The sequence below is a fragment of the Coturnix japonica genome, chromosome 2 (genome assembly GCF_054131305.1).
Source record: "Coturnix japonica strain WE chromosome 2, WE-NBRP24, whole genome shotgun sequence".
Taxonomy (NCBI): domain Eukaryota; kingdom Metazoa; phylum Chordata; class Aves; order Galliformes; family Phasianidae; genus Coturnix; species Coturnix japonica.
Window position 1 is genome coordinate 34,101,023 of NC_140664.1, and position 20,006 is coordinate 34,121,028.

The 20,006-nt window shown below is 39.5% G+C and overlaps 1 protein-coding gene across 11 annotated transcripts in view; it reads right to left on the reverse strand.

Annotated features, from left to right (window-relative positions):
- Positions 1–20,006, reverse strand: part of FAM110B (family with sequence similarity 110 member B) — a 102,669-nt gene that overhangs the window by 70,032 nt on the left and 12,631 nt on the right. For 6 of the 11 annotated variants that reach the window (XM_085537366.1, XM_085537368.1, XM_015855639.3 and 3 more), the window contains exon 2: positions 282–412. The exons of 1 other annotated variant lie outside the window; for it this stretch is intronic. The gene's annotated coding sequence lies outside the window, so the exon portion shown is untranslated. Of the gene's footprint in view, positions 1–281; positions 413–19,018; positions 19,105–20,006 lie in introns of all 11 variants that reach the window. 4 more of the 11 variants (XM_085537362.1, XM_085537363.1, XM_015855634.3 and 1 more) reach the window with 2 other exon arrangements.

Consider the following 20,006-nt stretch of genomic DNA (forward strand, 5'->3'; position numbering starts at 1 on the left):
GGCAGAAATTAAAAGGGAGCTTATTTCTAAAAACACAGCACACTGTTGAGCTCTCAAAGTGCGTTTCCTTGTCAACACAGAACCACAGATACATCTTCCTACCAATACTATAAGGAATTACTTCTGGCTCTAACCTACAATGCACTATGTTGTTGTTTCTGCAATTCACATACGAATGAAAACGCTCAGAGAATCATTGGGTGGCAGGGGAAGAGCATGGTAATTCTTATCTTGTAAATCACATCAGCCACTTCAGTTTGCTAGAAAAATAATCTCTTTACCTTGATGTAAAACTTCTGAGCTCCTGCTTTGTCTGCTTGACTTGTTTGAAGGTCTTCACCAGTAGCAAAGATCTCCAAAAGGGGACAGGTCTCTTCTCCCTGGAACTCCCAGGGGCTCCTTGCAGCACTGCCTGGCCACAAAACAACAGGGAAGGCATTTAGCTTTGCAATCACGTGTCATGCGATATGTCATCAAAGTCAGTTTGCAGGGCCTGAAAAGAGGTGACTAGTGATAGTGGATGAGCATTCAATCAGCTGTATTTGTCCTGTATCATTTATGAGTCCCAAGAGCAATGTTTTGAAGCTCTGCAATTTAACAGGAAACCTACGGTTATAAATCCTTGGTTTCTCAAGCCATCATTTTTCTGCACTAAAACTGCTCAGCAACATGCTTTAGGAATGCTTCACAGCAACAGGCCCAAGCAGAGAAACATCTTCAAGGCAGTCACTGAGTGCTGTGTCACAGCAGACAAAGAATCCAGCCCAGCTCCCACCTTATCTCCTTGACCAGGGTCTCCTCCCAGCTGACAGAACAGCTCTTATTAAATATATGCTCCACAGCACTCTGTGTCCACCAACTTCACCATTAGAAGGTATGAGTAACAAAGAGACTGGCTTCTTTAAATGAAGATCTATGAAAAGCTGTTTCTTATGTGCAAAACAGCCATACACAATTTACAGAGATACGATCTAAATCTCTGTTAAAGTTGATGTATTTTTTCCCTCAACATGTCACTTATGGTTAGAGTTGATCTCAACTCAATTTAGTAAAAGAGGAGTCATAAAACATCTGAGTTTCCTGGGGTTCGGTTGTACTTCAGTTATGTGCACAAGGCCTTCTTTTAATCAAGCATTTCAGAACAACATGAAATGATATTAATTTAACAATCATTGTTACTAATTCAAGAACAGGCTACAGACACAGTGAAACAGAACTCCCTCCCTAAAAATCTCAATACCACTGAAGCACAAGTGAAGGAAACAGCTGCCAAGCACAGTTAATACACAGAAGAAGCAACAATACTTGAGAGGTATCAAAGGTTTCCAAAGGCCAACATTTAGAGAAAGATGCCTGAGTGAATCACAATGTTATTAAACCTAAGATGAGAAGTTACAAGTCTGCAAGAAACACAGGTTTTAGCTCACAAATGTACATCTAATGCTATCAATGCTACAGCCTCCTACAGGACATACATATCTGAGCTTAATACATTCATTCTTAAAGAAGAAAGCACGGTATGAGTGCACACATGCATAAACAAATACATATAAAGTATCTACGCAGTTATCAGTCAACAGCTTCTGAGATGCTCAGAATTTCACTTAGGGATATTTTTATGAATATTTATGTGTTTTATATATAGACTACATCTCAAGTTTCAGCCTTTAGCCAACAAGCTGGAGCCTTTCATGACACATGCTGTTTCCTGCTTCACTGTCCAATGTAAACAAGTCATTGGACTTCCTTTTCAAAAAGAGTTTTTGTCCTCATTTGCTGTGTTCTTCTCTTCTTTCATTCTCTCCTAAGCGTGTGGAAATCAAAGTTTCAGTACTTACAAAAATACACGTCTCAAGGAAGGGAAGCCAAACCTAAATCAGAAGGATTCGTGAACGAATGAATGGACCTCTTATTTTAACAATCCCAAAGGCATCTACTTAAACCTTCAAACCTCACTTGAGTCTACCCTGAGGTTTCTATAATCCAAAGTAAAGTCTTTAAAAATGTAGGTTTTCTTGACAAAAAAACACAAGCTGATCTGGGAACTCATCAGCAGGTGATTAAGCATCTGATAACTAAATGCTTCGATTAGGTGTTACCTTAATCGCTGTCACTAGGGAGAAACTGAAGTCAGAAAACCAAATCTAGATGGCTGGAAGGATCTTGCTGCTCACATGAATAAGATTCACTTTATAGGGCAGAAGTGATAAGAGTGTTTTCTGCTCCCAAACAGAACACAGATCCTTGAGTGAATAACATTTCTTAACAATGTAGACAAGGTAAAGGAAACCTCATCTGCACATGTAGCGAGAAAGAAGGAAATATTTGCCAGTAGGCATTATGCCAAAAAGATTTAGTCTGTTTAAAATATACCCTGAATTTTCGCAGGCAGGAGAGCTGAGTCACTATTCTTCTTATCTCTAGAGATTTAGGGAAAAAAAGTTCAGTTCAGACATAATTTAGGAGTTGTAGCCAATTTAGAGAACATAATTTTCAGAAGCATTAGTTAGCGGAGTCTAGTTAGGAAATGGCCATATCCGCTAATTCTAGTTTTTTCTACAAACGTGCGTGTGGTTTTTTTTAAATGAAAATGCAATAAAGCTAATTGAATTCACTCACCTACTTGGCACTAAACCACTGAGAAGATGGAGGAATCAAACTAAAGAAACCCCAAACAATCAGAAGCCATCTTTCCCACAAGCGATGTTAACATGTTCTTCTTTCACATAGCACTATAGTATTACTTTAGACTAACTATGATAGAAGATTTTACTTCTGAGCTGGGGACCTTGACTTTTATATTTTCTGATGTCGTACACAGCTGGAAACAATTCACCTCAATTGACACCCATTGAACTTCACCCCAAAGAAAGACAGCAGCAAGAAGTTAAGAGCCTTACTGTCCATATGAAGTCTGATGAAAATACTCCTAATGCTCTGAAGCAAGAGCTGCATCAACTGGAAGGCAGCAACTTCTTCACTAGCCTAAAGAGCTTCACCATTAATATGCTGATAGCTGCAAGCACTTCATTACAAGGCTCCAGATGAGTGCAGCTATACAGCCACACCATACTGTCAGGGAAAGTCACAAAAGCAGAAGGTACATTCATCTCCCAAATGTTAATTACAATGTCATGAAACTTAAGTGAGAAGCAGATTACCAAGTCCAGCACACTAATTTTTTGTTTGATGATTTGTCTTATATATATATGCATATATATATATATATACATATATATACATATATACACACACACATATATATAAAATTATCGTATATAAGCACAGAAGAGGCAAAAAACAGAGTTTAGTTTAAACCGTGTTAATTTCCTACCCACGTTCTCAGACACTATTTTCTAGTCTCCAAGAGGGTTTCATTTAGGACCTGAAGTTACAGATTAAGCATTCTTTGTCCATAGAAATACATCAGGTGCAGACAAGCTGTCATTTTATGAGATGCACCATTTATCACGAAAGGGATCAGAACAGAGTCTTTAATACAATCACACGACTGCTTATAAAATTACAGCTTTTGACCTTCCAGACTTCCTCTCTGGACTTCTTTTAAAGTTAACTTCTTATAAAGGATAAAAAGACACATTTATTCTAAGAACCTTTTAATGAAAGTCTAGCATTTTCCTGGAATGAACAACAAACAGTCATGAAAATCTAATAGAAGAAAAAAGCATACAGAAAAACAGGTTTGCTGACCAATGCATTACACAGCTCCACAGGGTGGGGGTTTTTCCCCCACCTGGAATTTAAAAAATGAATGAAAATAAGTACACAATTTATAAAAGAAGTAATTAGGGTTCTTAATTATCTGTGGGCAGCCCAGTAAAACAGCCCTACCCCCCAAGAAGTGTGTAAAAAGAGACATGGTATCCTTTGTGGAAGAAATTGCTTTGGACAGAAATGGAAGAAGATGGCAGAGAACATTACTCACAGGGAGGACACAACACAGAGGACTGGGCTGCAGGGCACTTTTCAATTTGAATATTCACCTCTAGTCAAGAGGCTCACAAGAAGGAAGTGTGTGTATTTGTAAATGCACCTGGGTTTGATGACAGTAGGTGAGCTGGAAGCACAACAGAAGAGTGTGAAGTAGTAAGGAAACATGAAACATAAGCACATATTAAGTGCACTTTTAATATGTATATATTTATATATATATATAAAATTAAATGAGGAACAAGTATATTGACAATTTAAGTCACAACAGAAGACAGGTTTAAGTAGTGGACTTGTATACCAAATGCCAGGAAATTCATTCAAAACAATTGACTTCTTACATCTTCCTTGTAAAAGGAAACAAGAACGTCACACTGCCTTATTACTATAAATATTACTGAGAACCATAAAACACAAAAAAAACCAGAAGTTGAAATTAAGGCAAAAGAAGACTCTCTCTTGAGTTTCTACTGATTACTCCATAGTTTTAGTAATAGTCTCCCAAAAAGGGTAAGACAGATGCAACAAAGTAATTAACAGTGCCTCATTCACGGATCCTAACATACATGCCAATGAGGCATTTGAGGAGTCTTGCAAATAGCTTGAGACTTGGACACGGCCACCACAATTTCTGTTTTTAAGAAACTCACTCTCTGAGTCTACTGAGGGCTCTGGGAATCACGTATCACCTTAAAAGAGTTAGGTCCCATATACAGAAGTTTCTGAATTACAGTTTGTGTATAATATCTGAAATAAACCCGATTTTGAATGATTTTAACTTTTATCCAAGTAGAAAAACGGGAAGGGTGAGCTGTATTTCACTGAGTTTGTTGGATGCTTAGCAGTGCATGGCATACATTTTTTTTTTTTTGTGAAGTATTTTTTTTTTTTTGTGAAGTATTTTTTTTTTCTCCTTTTCTTTTTTAGGCTTGCAATTTAGCTTAATTCATTTTTGATAGTCCCTATGAAAGCAAAACCAATGTACACCTCATGAGATGCAAGCAAAGTAATTGGTTTGACTTGAGGACAAACATTAGAGGCAGCCATATGCCATTACCATCTTTGCCTCTTACTTGGGAGAAATCTTAAGACAAGACATTCACGAAAATATACATGAGAGTAATTACATGCAGCGGAAGAGGGAATCGGGCTCATTACACTACTCTGTCTGCATTCTCACAAGAAACTTTTCAACAATTTGTAGCACTTACAAGTAAAGCTGGAACTCTACTATGTAAAAAGAATCATACAACTACAATCATGATCTAAGCACAAGAAGGATTTTTAGACCTTACACCATAACACTTCTTTCAAGCTTTCAGTAGTGTCACCACAATGATGTTAAAGCAAATACTCTGGAATGGATGGACACTTTCAGAATCTTTGCTACAACTAAGTCCATTAAATGTCACCAAGCACCTTCAACACATTTGGACTCATGACATTGCTTATTGCAAACCCAACCATACTTGGGGTAGTGGGAATTTTAAGCAAATCCAGAACAAATCAGCTCTGCCCCGCTCTGCTATACCCACATAAAATAAACTGTGCGCCAAGGGAACAGAAACAACAACCCAAAACAGTTGTGTATTTCAGAAGAAATAAGAAAAACTGACAAGGGAGTTGGTCATTGATTCATTTTTTCATTAAGCATGACTGAAATTTAGATAGGTGTCATAGCCAATAAAGGCAAATTTTCTTCCAGCCTGACAGACACTCACGCTTCTAGTTAAAGAATTTTCATCAGCATGCTATTAAAACCCAAGGGGAGACAAGAACATAGTTTGATACATACGCCCTTGAGGACAGCCACTTACTTATCTTGCATTACACCAAAACTACCCATCTTCCTTGCAGTACATCACAACCCAGTAAAGTCCACATAAGCTTTAAAACTGGTTTATCAACTCTAGTTTTTCTTGGTTGGATGTTTTACAGTTGTAGAAGAAGAGGATATAGACAGATGAATTCTGCTTTGGACATCATGTAAACTAACTGACAAAATGTTAGTAGATTAGAAGACACAAAACAGTTATACTGACCATGATAGAAAACACTAACCCTACAGCTGGGCTTCAAAAAAATCCACATTCCACCTTGTCAGAAACAAGAACATGCAAAGTTTTGACTTAGGGTCAGGCCACAGGGCCAAGCAATCCCCGTACCATGCCCAGCAACCCATTTGCTTGGGACATCTTACCAAAAGCCTTTCTCACTGGGCCTCAGGGGCAGAGACCAGGCCCAGGCTACGTGCTCCACCCTTACGAAGATCTAATAGATGTTCACGTGGGCAGGACTTAAGTGTAAGCTGTCAGCTCTACAGTCAAACCTCATCAGAGGCATTTAATAGCAATCTTTTCATAATGCACATCAGTTTTCAAAAGCAGAGTAGGAAACAACTTGATATACGGATATAATTCTAGCATCAAAATGAGCCATTCAAGTCAATGCTGTTTCTACATGTAAAAAAACATGTTGGATCTCATGATTGCTTTCTTAAAAATTAGTTATCAAAACCTGATTGCTGGTTAAAAGGTATTTTAATTAATACAAGTTGTTGCTACCCCAAAATTTAGTTCAGTAGTACAGTACTTCCACACGTGAGAGGAAATGGATCCAAGCAACTGCTCTGCTCTAAGCAACGGGAAGTTGGCAAATACAGGCCAGAGGCAAGCAGCCAAACCAACCACTAACGCTTAGAGCAGTATAAATCAACATTCTGAATCAGGTTTTACACTTCCTTTCTAAAGTCTTAAGCTCTAACTGCTTCTTTTATAAAGATTTATCAGCCTTCCATCAGATCACTAGAGAAAGACACGGAGGAGGCAATAATAGCACAATACTTCCACTTGACCTTGGCTTTGGGCCACTTTTTTTGTCAAGTGTCAAATCAAGAATGAAGCTTAAGAGACCTCTATTGTCACATAAGTTGTTAACTCATTAGCATAAGCTTACGACATTTTATGCCTTATATATGAAAGTATCAACCATTATTTTCCTCCACTGTCCTGTCATACCACCAGATGCAGTGTGAAAAAGCCACAGATGGCCAATAGGGCTTTCCTATGGGGTGCCACATGCATCGTTTCCCACTGACAACTCTTAACAACATTTAACAGCACCGGGATTATGGACAAATGAAGGAACATGCACAAGACCTCTGCTTAGAGATTTCACAGCAGTGGCCACAAAGGAGGAAGAAGGACGTATGGGAAGATGCTGCGCAACAGCCCATAAGGTGAGGCCTCTCTTGCCATGAAGAGAAAGGGCAACTGAGAGCCCATTCCACACTGTCACATACTCAACAATTATCCAGTTACTCCTTTCTAAATAATAAAGATGGACTACGAGGGTTCACTCCACTGACAGCTGCACTGGTTAATCTTATTTCAAATGATTATATGGCTGAGAAAATAATGCTGATCATTTGGGCTATAAAAAAGAATCTCCAAAAATACAAAACAATGTTTTTGTACAGTAAAATATCTATTTTTTGACAAAGACAACAACAGTTCCTAACAATGGGAACAGCTGGAGACTGATGACTTTAAGCTGACTCCACCAGACTAACAAAACGTCAGTATGGCACTCGCCCCATAAAGCTCAATTACATTTCTAAAATAGTAGTATGCTGAAAGTAACCAGTCGGTCACTAAACTATAAAAGTTACAGTACATATACAACATGTGAGCAGAATTTGATAAATACTTAAAATACATTTGAGATTTTTCTCTCCTGTGTTTCTAGTTTTTAACAGCCTTGAAGTTTGCTCATTCTACATCAAGGAAAAACTATGCAAAATTAACATTTTAAAGCAAGGAGTTTCAAGCAATGTTCAACATACGAAGAATTGTTGGGAACAAGCTTTCCTTGCACTGACACTACTTAAACTGCAAAGCAATATTTGGGATGTCATAATTTAGCCCTGCATGGGTGTCAACCAACTTGCTTCAAAATTTGCTTCACATCTACAGCAGTTAATCAAAACGAGGCAATTTTATTAGTTATATGGGCTGTCTAGTACATCTAAGGCTTTTACACATCTCATGTTGGGAAGTATGGACCTGCATTTGAAGATTTTAAAATCCCCTGAAAGTGATGGATATGCTTCTTGTCTTCTGTCTGTACAAAACCAATTACTATGGGGCACAAACGTATCACTGACATCTCCTGCGGAAGCAGATGGACAGACTCCCTGACCTCCTCCCACATCCACACCGTCTTGGGAAAAAATAAAAAGGAGAGCAGTACAGTGCAACAAGAATTTTGTGCACCAACTTTCTAACTTAAAATGGCATTTCCTCTCTTAAAATTGTGCTCCTTGATACCACACCACATATAGACACACTGGTGGTCTCCAGCCCTGCCATCTTTACTGACGGGTGCCAAAACAGGCCAATAATAGAGGAAACCCATCTACCATCAGCTCTGGAGCAGAAGGGAAAAAACATACACCTGGTGAGCTCTCACAGTGATTATCAAAAATGCATCACAGGGAGGTAAACATTTTAGAACAGTGACGGATATGAAAGGCTCCCCGCTGGTCTTTTTGGGCAGCAGTTCCTCCCCCACTATTGCTTCTCAAGTCAGGAAGCTTCCTAGCCACAGAGGATGATTTTTGTTGAACAGAGCCTTAACTTATTAATAAGAATGAAATCTCTTGACCTAGATTTTCTCCTAGCTTAAATAAATAAATAAACAAAAATCTGTGTATATACACACAGCCTTCCCCTACAAACACCAACATATTATATTCATCTTACACCAAAGCACTTCAAAACAGATATTTCACAATGAAAACAAAAAAGGCTTCTCTCTCTCTCTCTCTCACATACACACACCCTTAACTCAGCTTTGCATACAAACATGAATACAGATATGATATTTGATTAAAACAGAAACTTGAACCCCAGGTTGAATGTATTTACTCTTCAAAAGCGTTTTACAATTTGATTTCTTCTTGCCTGCTGTGATAATTGATGAAAACTACACAGGGATTAAAATGAGCACAGGTGCGTGTCTCTGCGGTTCAAAGAGATCCGATCTCAAATGAAAATAATAAAAACAGAAAAGCTCCACTATTTTTAATAATGGCTTTAACGTGCCTAACCAAATAAGCCTAGATTCAAAGTAAGATTTTACAGTCCAGGCTTTATATAACCAAAATTCAAAACTCGTTTCATATAGTGTATCAGCAACTTCTGTGAGTATTATCTGATTGAAGTATTAACAACCCTCAGTATTGTGAGGGACTGAAGCTGGAGTGGGAGGGAGGAGGGGGGGGGAGGAAAGAACTAAACAACAAAAAAAACCCTCTAAAAGCAATAAAGAGCACTAAAACACATAAAACACAACCCAGCAGGTACAACAACAGATACTTGGTGCTAAATCAACATTGTTTTTAAATTTGAGAAGTGAAAGGAAAGCCGGGGAGCTTAAGATATTTTACTGCCAATATTAAAGATCTGCACAAAACCCATGATTATTTACTCTGCCAAATTGATACTGCTACAGCTGGATCACAACTTCCTCATAACCATGAGGCCAGGAACTGCTTAAAAATTAATATATGATACAGCTAAATCTTCGTGCCAGCCAATCATACCTAATGCAAAAAAAAAAAAGGTGAATTCCCCCAATGTTCTGTACCAGTTTCCTTCAGCAAAGCTAACTAGCATGTCGCTAATCCCAAATTTGCTGCACTACTTTGTTAAACAGATTTAAAAGCCAAATACACACAAATCGCACAGGATAAAGCATTGATTCTGTGTTCAAGGCTTATCACTGAGCTTCTGTGAGAATTGGAAGAGGAAAAAAAAAAAAAAAGCAGTATTCACTTGTGTGGAAAACAAATTAATTTGTCTTCAGTGCATGCCAATGAACAACTCATCACTCATGTAGGGACTTTTATACAACAACTACTTTCTTGAATAAGCTGGCTCTGACACAGCTCATGCGATAACATACATTCAATCTCCTTTTAGAAGCAGAACCCAGTATACTTTCAGGCCTTCAAATAATAACAGTAGGAGATGACACACCGATGGATCAGAGACGCTCTTCCCTCCTCCAAGCAGGGGCAGCTCACGGCTCCCTCAATGTGAGACACAGAAGCTAATTAGCACTGCTTCCAAACCAGCTCCATTTCAACTCGAGCATCTCTTTCAGTGGTGAGAATGAGGGAAACAGTGGCCGTGGTTTTGAGAAGTACATCAGCGAAGCTGGCAACATCCAAACTTTTCCAAGAATTGCAGAATGACCCGGGTTGGAAGGGACCTCAAGGATCATGTAGTCCCAACCCCCCTGCCTGGCAGGGCCACCAAACATACACCTTTACTAGATCAGGTTGCCCAGGGCCCTGTCCAACCTGGTCTTGAACACCTCCAAGGACGGGGCATCCACAACCTCCCTGGGAACCTTTTAAGCAACCTTTTAAGTTACAATAGACATGTATTACTGTCCGCCATTGTATTTTTAAACACCTGTGTCATTATTTTAACAAAGGAAACACATATTTACCCAGGAGTTAAAATGCACCAAGAAGTAATCAAGTATTTATTGAAGAAAACAAGAGATTTCAGATAGTTAGAAACAACCTAAATCCAAAACTGCTATCATTTTGTTTAAATTAAAATATATGAATGTTCATAGCACATGTCTATTAGTCAGTGGGGAATGTGTGTGCATATGTGTGGGGAAGGAGGCATAAGACTTAAAATAGCTCATCAATACAACAAACATCAAGCTACCATTTAAACTTCACACAGTCCCATTCAAATTTACCAAGTTTGTTTTTTTTGAGAGGAAGTATACATAAAAGCATGTTCTTTCACACACAGGCAGCTGAACTGGAGTAAGACTAAACCAAATCTGCACAGGAAACCCAGGATTAGAGCTGAAACTCTGCTCTAATCCTCCTGTCCACAGAGGGAGCGATCAGCAGCCAGCACGTGGTACGAGCTCTGCACCTGCAATACCCAGGCAGGATTCAAAACGCTTACAAAAAGATCAAGCTTCATCTGACAAGTTTCCTTTAGGCTTAAGAAGTGCAGTATCTGCCTTCCTCAAAAACAAACCAAAACCACATGCTCCGAGCCTTGTCAGCAATTTTGCTAGAAGGATACCTGCAATGGGCAGATGTATGCTCAACCCCAGGACTTCTGGGAATGGTTCTGATGGTGAGAAAACAAGGCATGATAAACCAGAAACACTGCGGTTGGGTACCCACGAAACAACACAAGTTGGCACTGTCATATCACATCAGTACATCATCTTTACATCACTTTTCTGCAGATTCCTTACTTAACTGATGAAGTCTTAGCAGCTGTTAAACCACTTCGCAATGGAACAACAGAATTCCCATAACAATAAAATAACGTTGAAATATAGTACTATTTATCCGACGTTGCAAAATGCCTAGCAATAGAGGAAGAAAGAAAAATGTTTATCTTTAAATACCGCCTCCTACTGCTACATGCAATCATTTCTGCTATTTTTATACCATAACAAGAAGTGAAGGTCAGGAAATAGGAAATAAGCTGGTGTAGGGAACCTACTTTGGCAGGAGGGTTGGACTCCATGATCTCTGGAGGTCCCTTCCAACCCCTACGATTCAAAGATTCTGCGAAGCGCACTGAGTAAATTAGGGGTAAATCTATGCCCTGTGACTACTGCTTGAATATAGACTGCAATTAAAAGCAAACAGAAAACCACAGAAAACAAAATCTTTTGCAGCACAGCAGCTTCAAGAAGCCACCATTTTCTATTGGGACAAAACAGTACTTCGGTTCTATGCCATGCTGCCGTGAAAGTTTCCAATACTGAAGCACCAAAAGGTCTTCTGCTTAGTTTTGGTATTGCTTCTTTAAACGGACTGTAGAACTTCAGTTTGCATGACTTATCCACACACTGGGTTCAAATGCAGCCAACACTGACAATAAAACCACAGTCCAGCATCAGGAATTGGAAAAATGTGCCAGTTATTTTCTCACCCATCTTTTCAAATGGGCAATGCAAGCTGATTGTCATTTGGGCTGCTTTAATACCTCTTCATGTTTTACCAGCAAGCATGTTAGTTGCCTGGAGGGTCAACTGCAGCCCACAAGCAGGTACTGCAAATCAAGGAATTACTTTCTTATTTGTGAATATATACCATGTGTATGTTTATTATGAAGCTATAACAGCATCTGTATGGCCAAGTTACCAAGTACATAAACAACTTTATGGCGTTCATTACTATTTTAAAGCAGACATCAGCTGCCATATATGAGCAATGAACAAGGTAAGTTAACAAGTCCCTAAACCTGGTCCCCACTACATGGATGCTAAAAGATTGGAGAAATACAATAGCACATCAGCTTCCACACATACTCATATTCTTGAGAGATGCTTTTCAGTTTCCTCTTAATTGCAAAACCTTGTTATGGAATAACTAGAAACCCTGAACAGTGCAGGTACAAACTTCATCTGCAACTGTTTTCCTATTTATAAAGCCACATTTTCAGCTCAGTAGGAGGAAAGGCTCAGGCTTATTTGTATCAGCTAACTTTTCAATATTATAGCATGTTGTTGCTGACAACCAGGTATTAATACTAATGCTTATCTGAAAGTTCCTAATTATATAACTTATCCTTTTAAAACAGTTTACTGCATTAAACGCTTAACAGTTTTATCCTGAATAAAAATCCTGCCAAAAACGCAATGAGCATCTTCAGTGCAATTCTCAGCCTTTTCTTTGAAAAGCAAACAAACTCATTATGTTCCATAAGGAGAATAAAACCTCTAAAAGAAGACTAAAATCTTCTCAAAGGCAGGATTACATTAAAAAAGATTTTATTCTTGGCTCAAATGTGAACATTTGGGAGTCACCACTTTCAAGCAAGCACTCACCCACTTAAAGGCTGAAGCATTTATTTTGAAAAGCAGTGTGAAATTTCATAGGGGAAAAAAAAAACTCACTATTTTGCACTTCCCTGCTTTTGGTAATTCTCCAGATATGACAAAAAATAATCTCGAAATAGCCTCTTCCCTATATAACCATTTTCTCATAGACACTGCCAAGTTATCTTACACCACCAGTGAGAATTTCTACAAGATGTAACGACTTCCAGACAAAGCAACACTGAGTACAGAAATCAAGTGAAAATTAAAAGCATTTGAGGTATTTCGGGAGACACCTGAGAAAAAGGCCTGGGGAATTCATCCCACTGGATGTCTACCATGTACTGCCCTGCCACCAGCCTGCTCAATACCACTAGAAGGGGTAGAAGGCAAGTGGTAGAAGTGCCGCTCTGCTACACAGGAGGCTCGAATCCCGGGGGTTGGACTCGATGATCTCTAAGGTCCCTTCAACCCGCACGAGACTGTGATACTGTGAAGGCAACAGAGGGCTAAGTGCCATATCCTCAGTGCCCAGGGCAGATGAGTTTCAGCCAGCCCCACCACGAAGGACTACATTCCTACTGCAGCTAACAGTCCTCAGAAGAGCAACACTTCACTGTTGGATGCAAACCAGGTACTGTAAATGTTTTCCCAGATCCAGCCCAAATCAGCTGCAGAAAGGAAAAGCTCATCTAGGAAACTGGATCAAGTCCCTACAGGGCTTTTGAATGAAGAGTATTACTTGTCTGTATATACGTATGGACAACATTGTGTTATGGCATAAATACCAAAGGATAGAAAGGAGGATTCAGTCTCTCTTCTCCAGGATGACATAAGCCTACCTGGAGACATCCACACACGTAATGTGCACTGGGACTTTGAACAATGTGATCTAGAGGGAGGTGTCCATGCCTATAACAGGGGGTTGGAATGAGATGGTCTTATGGGTCCCTTCCAGCCCAAACCAATCTGTGATTCTGTGGACACTGACGTGTGCTGATGGTCCCAATGCCAGAAGCGGGAGCCACCAGTTTTCTGGTTGACTCTTTTTCCCTACCTCATGCATGCACATATTTGTGGGAATGCTGTTTTGGCCGCTCTCCTTGCGTTTTACATGTAAGCATTGCTACTTTCTCTTATCTGCAAAGCCAGATCTTGACTGTGACCTAAAAAAGCTCTGTAAGCTGTATTTACTTCAGTAATGGAAAACTAGGCCCAAGAAGCTGAATATTTTGTGACTATATTCATTTCATGCATGTCAGTCTCCAACTAAAATTACAGCATCAAGCAGCAGCTCACCTTTCTTTCTTTTCATTTAAATACCTACACCCAGGAATGTACATAGGGGTAAATTAAGGCATTTTACTATATAGGCCAAGTCCTGACCTGTACATCTACATAAGTTAGCATAAAGGTAGAAGTACCACAGACATCAAAAACGAAACATTAACGACTCATTTAAATACTCATTGTAGAGATTACTAGGAGAAATATATATGTGTGTGTGTGTGTGTGTCTAAGAATAAAAACACCAAAAAAACTGAAAAGCAATAACCAAAACCAGAGACTGTATATAATTGGAATATTTTCCCAAGAAGACTTTTCCTTGTGAGAAATTTCTTGTCTTCTTGTAAAATACAACACACTAAACTAGGAATCTTCATTTTCCGTCACTTTGCATTTTGTATGTATTTAGGTTGAAGACTAACTACATAACTCAAGATAATTCAAATCTGTTCTGAAACATGCTTTTAATTACCTGGAAAAAAAAGCTGTAGAGTTTTCTGTGCAGAACACATCCTTTTTTTCCAGGAAAAATACATCTGTCTTCTTCCCAAGTAAGAACAGAATTAGTTAAAACAAAAACTATCACGCAATGGAAAACAATTAGATATTTGCGTTCTGTAATTTCTCAACAGGGGAAAGCAGTTCTTCTACAATTCAAGCTGCCAAAGGCTGCGAAGCTGTGATCAAAGACATTATAATGTCAAAAAGAAAAGAGACAGACACTGGACAGCAACCCAAGGGCACACTCCCTGCTTTCTCAGGAGCTTTCAGAGCTACAAAGCCCAGCAGCCAGAAGGAAGCCAGTCATACTCCAGCACCATAACTGCCTCCTCCATGTTCTTACCAACCCACTCCTGCAGAATGCTCACTGTAAGACCCAGTGAATTTTGTGAGGTTGTGACCACAGAGTTCCTTACGTTCTCATTTATACTTTCAATTTTACTTTACTCACCCAAAATTAAGTGTTCTGTATACTGCCTAATAAAAGGGTGTTATGAAAACGGTGATGAACCTACCATTATAACACCAAAATTGTAATGTAAAAACAACTATTTACAACAAAGCGTAAAACTATTTTATTACTTCTTCCAGCTCAGTATACTATGGTACCAAGTTGTATTTAATTGAAGGAAGACTTCACTGGGCATCGCTCTGGTTCAACACTGAAAACAGCAGGCTTTATTTTCAAATAGTAGGCAGCTTTCACAATTTGCACCAAGCTGAATGAAGCACTCCACAAAAGCAAGTCACACCAATTAAGGAACAGGTTTTGTTTCCCATTAGAAATTCAGCTTTAAATTAGTAGAAGTTTGAAGCATGGGAAAGAGGCAGCAGAAAGTCTGGAACCTCACAGCAGCTACTGTTGCATTAGATAGGATCTCTATCACTACTGCCATAACACTAGTGTTCCTCACTTAAGAACGCCCTTCTGTAATTACTACACTTGCTAAATAGCTCTGAAATTAATAGAATGGTGTATTTATACACTTCAACCATGTGACTAGCAATAGAAAACACCAGACAGACAATTCAAAACAGACAAAATTCACGTCAACATGCAGTATTGTCTCCCTGCCTTCCTGTTCCACCTGGACATTGGCTCCTTGAGTTCAGAGCACAGCAGCGAGCACCACATAGCTGTCTCACGGCCCTGCAATGCCACTGCAGAATGACACTGTGATATCTGGCTGCAAAGTAAGCTTACTTCCATTAGTAGCACTTGTTTAGTAAGGACCACAGTGATAGAGGATGCAATGAAATGTACACTGGAGGTGGAGCACATGCATCTGATTTCAAGCAGAGGCTGGGCACCTTATATCAAGCCCTTTCAGTAACAGCGATGCAGAAGTAATATGGAAAACGTTGGAGTTGATTCCAATGGTTGGAAAAGCATCATTTAACACCTTCATAGCATTTACAGATAATGAAAGCTCAGAGAAAAAACATCATCTTAAACCCAGAGTTGATGGGAGACAAGGCTTCTCCAGGTGCATCTGGCCTCTTGCATTTTAGGCCAAGCACTGATACTGCTGTTTAGCCAGCTAAGCAGGAGTTCATTCAGTTTTTACATCCCTAGAGCCTCTAATTCTCTAGTCTAATCTTTAGGAAGAACACTTAGAAATGGATCAAATACTAGGTGAGCATTTTCGGTGTATGCTTCTTCACAAGTGGCATGGATACTACTCCAAAACACACCAGGGCCTCACAGTTCCCTTACTGGGAACCAGAAAGATGAGCAGGGGTACCTGCAGTGTCAGGACACAAAAATAAGCCTGGGAAGCAGCACGTGCCTTCACCATCATGCTACAGACAAGCCAACTGTCAACTGCCTGAGATGCAAGGAGATGCGAGGTGAGGTACATCTCAGAAGCCACCACACTCCACATTCTCCATACACTTACAAAGGTGCCCTTTAGGCCAGTATTATATCATGGTTTCAGTCCAGCGTCTAATTTCCTACTTTATAGAACACAGGCCATTACCTCCTCGCCTCAAGTGAGAGCTCCTTCATTTTTCATTCACATTCAGAACCTAATCACACTACTTCCCCTTATCTTGGATCCCTTCAGATCCCAGCAACAAGACAGGTGGTTGAGAAGAGTAAGCCACTGGCAGAATTTTGCATTTTTAGTACATTTGGGGGAAGGCATGCTGCAATAATCTTGTTCCATCTCATCAGCATTCCTGTTTTTTAGCATATTTTCTGAATAAAGCCTATGCAGGCAAATTAGCACGGTGATATTTCACATAGTTCTTGGTCTTTATGGTTCATTCTCTCACTTGCTAATGCTTCCTGTCAGTTGCCAGGCTCCTAGATCAGTAAAGGGTAATTTGCACATCTGCCTACTGTAGCAGCTGTCTTTTGAAAATTAGGATGGATGGCTTCACAACCCCAGCCGCAGCATCAGAACAGCCTGAAGATGTCAAACCAAGAGGATTTTAGGATAAAGTGGCTTCCAAACATTCAGAAGTCCAAAAGAGCACTTTTATCTCGTGGAGCTTTAAAATATCACTTTTAAAGTCGTCATCCCTCAGCTATCCCCTCCTCCCCCCCATCCCCCACTAGTGACAGACCAAAGAAGCTCCAAGAAAGGCCTGCAGCATATTTTCACCCCAAGTCCTAATTTTACAATTGCTGAGTGAAAGATGCGTGCCTATTTGTGTGTATCTCTGCAACTGCACTTATTCAATCATTTTAAGATGAAAAATAGATTATTGTATGCAATCTGTTACTCCTCAGATAGCAAAACACTTATGTCTGGTAGCACGCTTGCTGTTTTTGGCTTTAGGAGGTTCCCCCTCCACCCCCCTCTTCCTGTGAGAGGAAAGATTTTCCCAAAGGATTTAAGTGATTTCATAGAACAAATGTAAAAACAAAGACACTTTTGTCTAAAGACCGCAAGTTTTGTTTTAAAGGGAAGGGACAGAGAGGGCAGGAAGAGAGAAATGACACTGATCATCTTCCAATTGAAGAGAAAAAAAAAAAAAAAAAAGCAGACCTCATTCCAAAAATAGAAACTTTTTGATAGCACAAGCTTTCTATAGTAAGGAGGTTATTAAAATAAATAAATAAATCAAATTAAGATTTGTTTCTAAATATACGCATCTTGCTTAACACAATCACCAGTGAACACCTCCAACCATTATAGCAAAGATCAGAGGAAAACATTTTCTCTTCAAATTCAACTGCTTACACTGTGCATTCCTATTTGCTCTGCTTCATTAGTCAGTTTCTTTCCCTTACGGTCTACCAAACAGAAGGAAGAAGAAAAAAATAATTAAAAAAGGTAGAAATGTGTGGTTTTAAACATACAAAGATTTGTGGGATTCACTTCAACTACAACTGCTGAAGCTTAACCTAATATGCATAATTTCATTTGCACAATTAGGACTCAATACTATAGTGGAAGTAACCCCCTGAACTTGAGCAGCAAACATGTCAAGACCAGGACAATAGTAGCAATAAATAAAGGAAGAACTAATGAAAGCATCAGTGAAGCCTTCAGCAAAGCTTGTGTTGCGGTCTTGCAAGAAAAACCTAAGTGAGCAGACCTTCACATCTACAGATGTTCCCCATGCGTTTACACAAACACACTGCAGAAATATCATGTGTTAAAGAACTGGGACTCCAGTTTCTCACTAGTGGATATTAGTTAAAAATAACACGTGTCCATACTGAATGAAAACATTCCATAAATTCCCATTCACACTGCCCGCCACTTAAACTAATTCAGTATTGTCACTCACTGCAGTTGTCACTCAACACATAGAGGTAACTCACTGGAAGAGCACAGCAGCAATACACTTCAGCAATATCACAGCTCAGAAAGGCAAAACAACATAGATAATAGGGATCTTGCAATAAAATTGAACATAGAATTGAAATCCATTGCATTTTAACTACTCACATCTACGTGACTGACTTACAAACGTCAATATTAAACTTGACTTTTTCTAAACATAGTTTCACAGAGGTATATAGGTACATAAAAAGTAGCAAGGTGCTCCTCTTTAAGAGAGGAAAACAGGCCCAAACTACTGAGGGTAGACAGAAAAAATAACAGTGGCAAACGGATAATAAAATGGATCACAAAAGGATTATACATGTATGCATATGCATGTATATGTAGATATACATTTAGAAAGTGCATGTTATCGTCCCAAGGTCTGCTCACCCAACCATGACTCAAAACAATTCCACAACATAGTTGAAGCTGCACATACATACATGCGCCAGCACGCACAAGAGAAACAGCTTCACTTCCAACAGCCCACTGACCTCCCTGGGTAGCACACACTGATTAAGCTGTCAAGTAGAAAAGGACAACAACATACAAAGGTCATTCTGAATCCAAAGGTCTGAGTCCATTCATGAATTTGATAGTTATTTAAGACAGACTTGCCTAACGCTGTGTAGAGGTACTGGAGAAAGAGCAATGCTGCTACCAGGGGCCCTTTCACAATGAAGGGATGCTTCTTCAGCTCCTGTTTGCACAAGGAAAAGAGAAAGATAAACACCAGGTCAAAATCAGAAAGAAAGGTGCCAGTGAGAACTGGAAGGCTGTGGAACAGCCTTTCTTTCCCCTTTCTTCCTCCCACAATTCTCCTTTCCTTTGCTTGTTTGTGAACTACACAAAATGCCGTGTCAACGGCAGATGCTCACACCTAAAAGGTTCTCCCGCAGTTTGCTGCAAGGCTCTGCTTTGTTCCTTCCCCAATGCAACCTCTCTTCATTCAGAGGAGCTCTTCTAAATAGCGCAACCCCAACCAGCTAATAGCTATCCCACAGTTACATCACAGTGATGAATAAAACATGAGCTTTCCAATTTAATTCGAACACGCATTAATACGCATACTGAGTTCAAGTGCATCACAAGCAATTCTGTCATTTCCCTTTTCACCGGTTTGCTCATTCAGTCTTTCCCTAACTTTCGTATTGTCAATCACATCTCTCTTGTATTCTTCCACTTGTGCTCCAGGTTTCAACTCCATCTCCTTAAACCGCTCCCCTCTTGCTCCAATCCACTTCCCTGTGTCCCAGTCTGACCATGCTTGCCATGAACACAGTAGTAACAACAAGGATGTTCCTTTCCACTTGCTCGAGCTGCAAACAATACTGGATGTGGCTGTTATCTTCCATGACCAATAAAGTCTTCAAACATTTCCTCCCATTTCTTAATGCAGACTTTTCCAGGAGCTCAAATTTGTAACAGGAAATTATTGGAGCGATTGTGTTTTAAAGAACTCAACAAAGCATCAGGAGATGTGTGCTCAGCTCTCTTATTTGCTGGAGGCCGTTCAAACTTAGCCTGAATCTCTCCTTTATGAACCTGGAATAATAACTTATCCACCTCATCCATTAGCATTTGTGACTTCAAAGCTGTCAA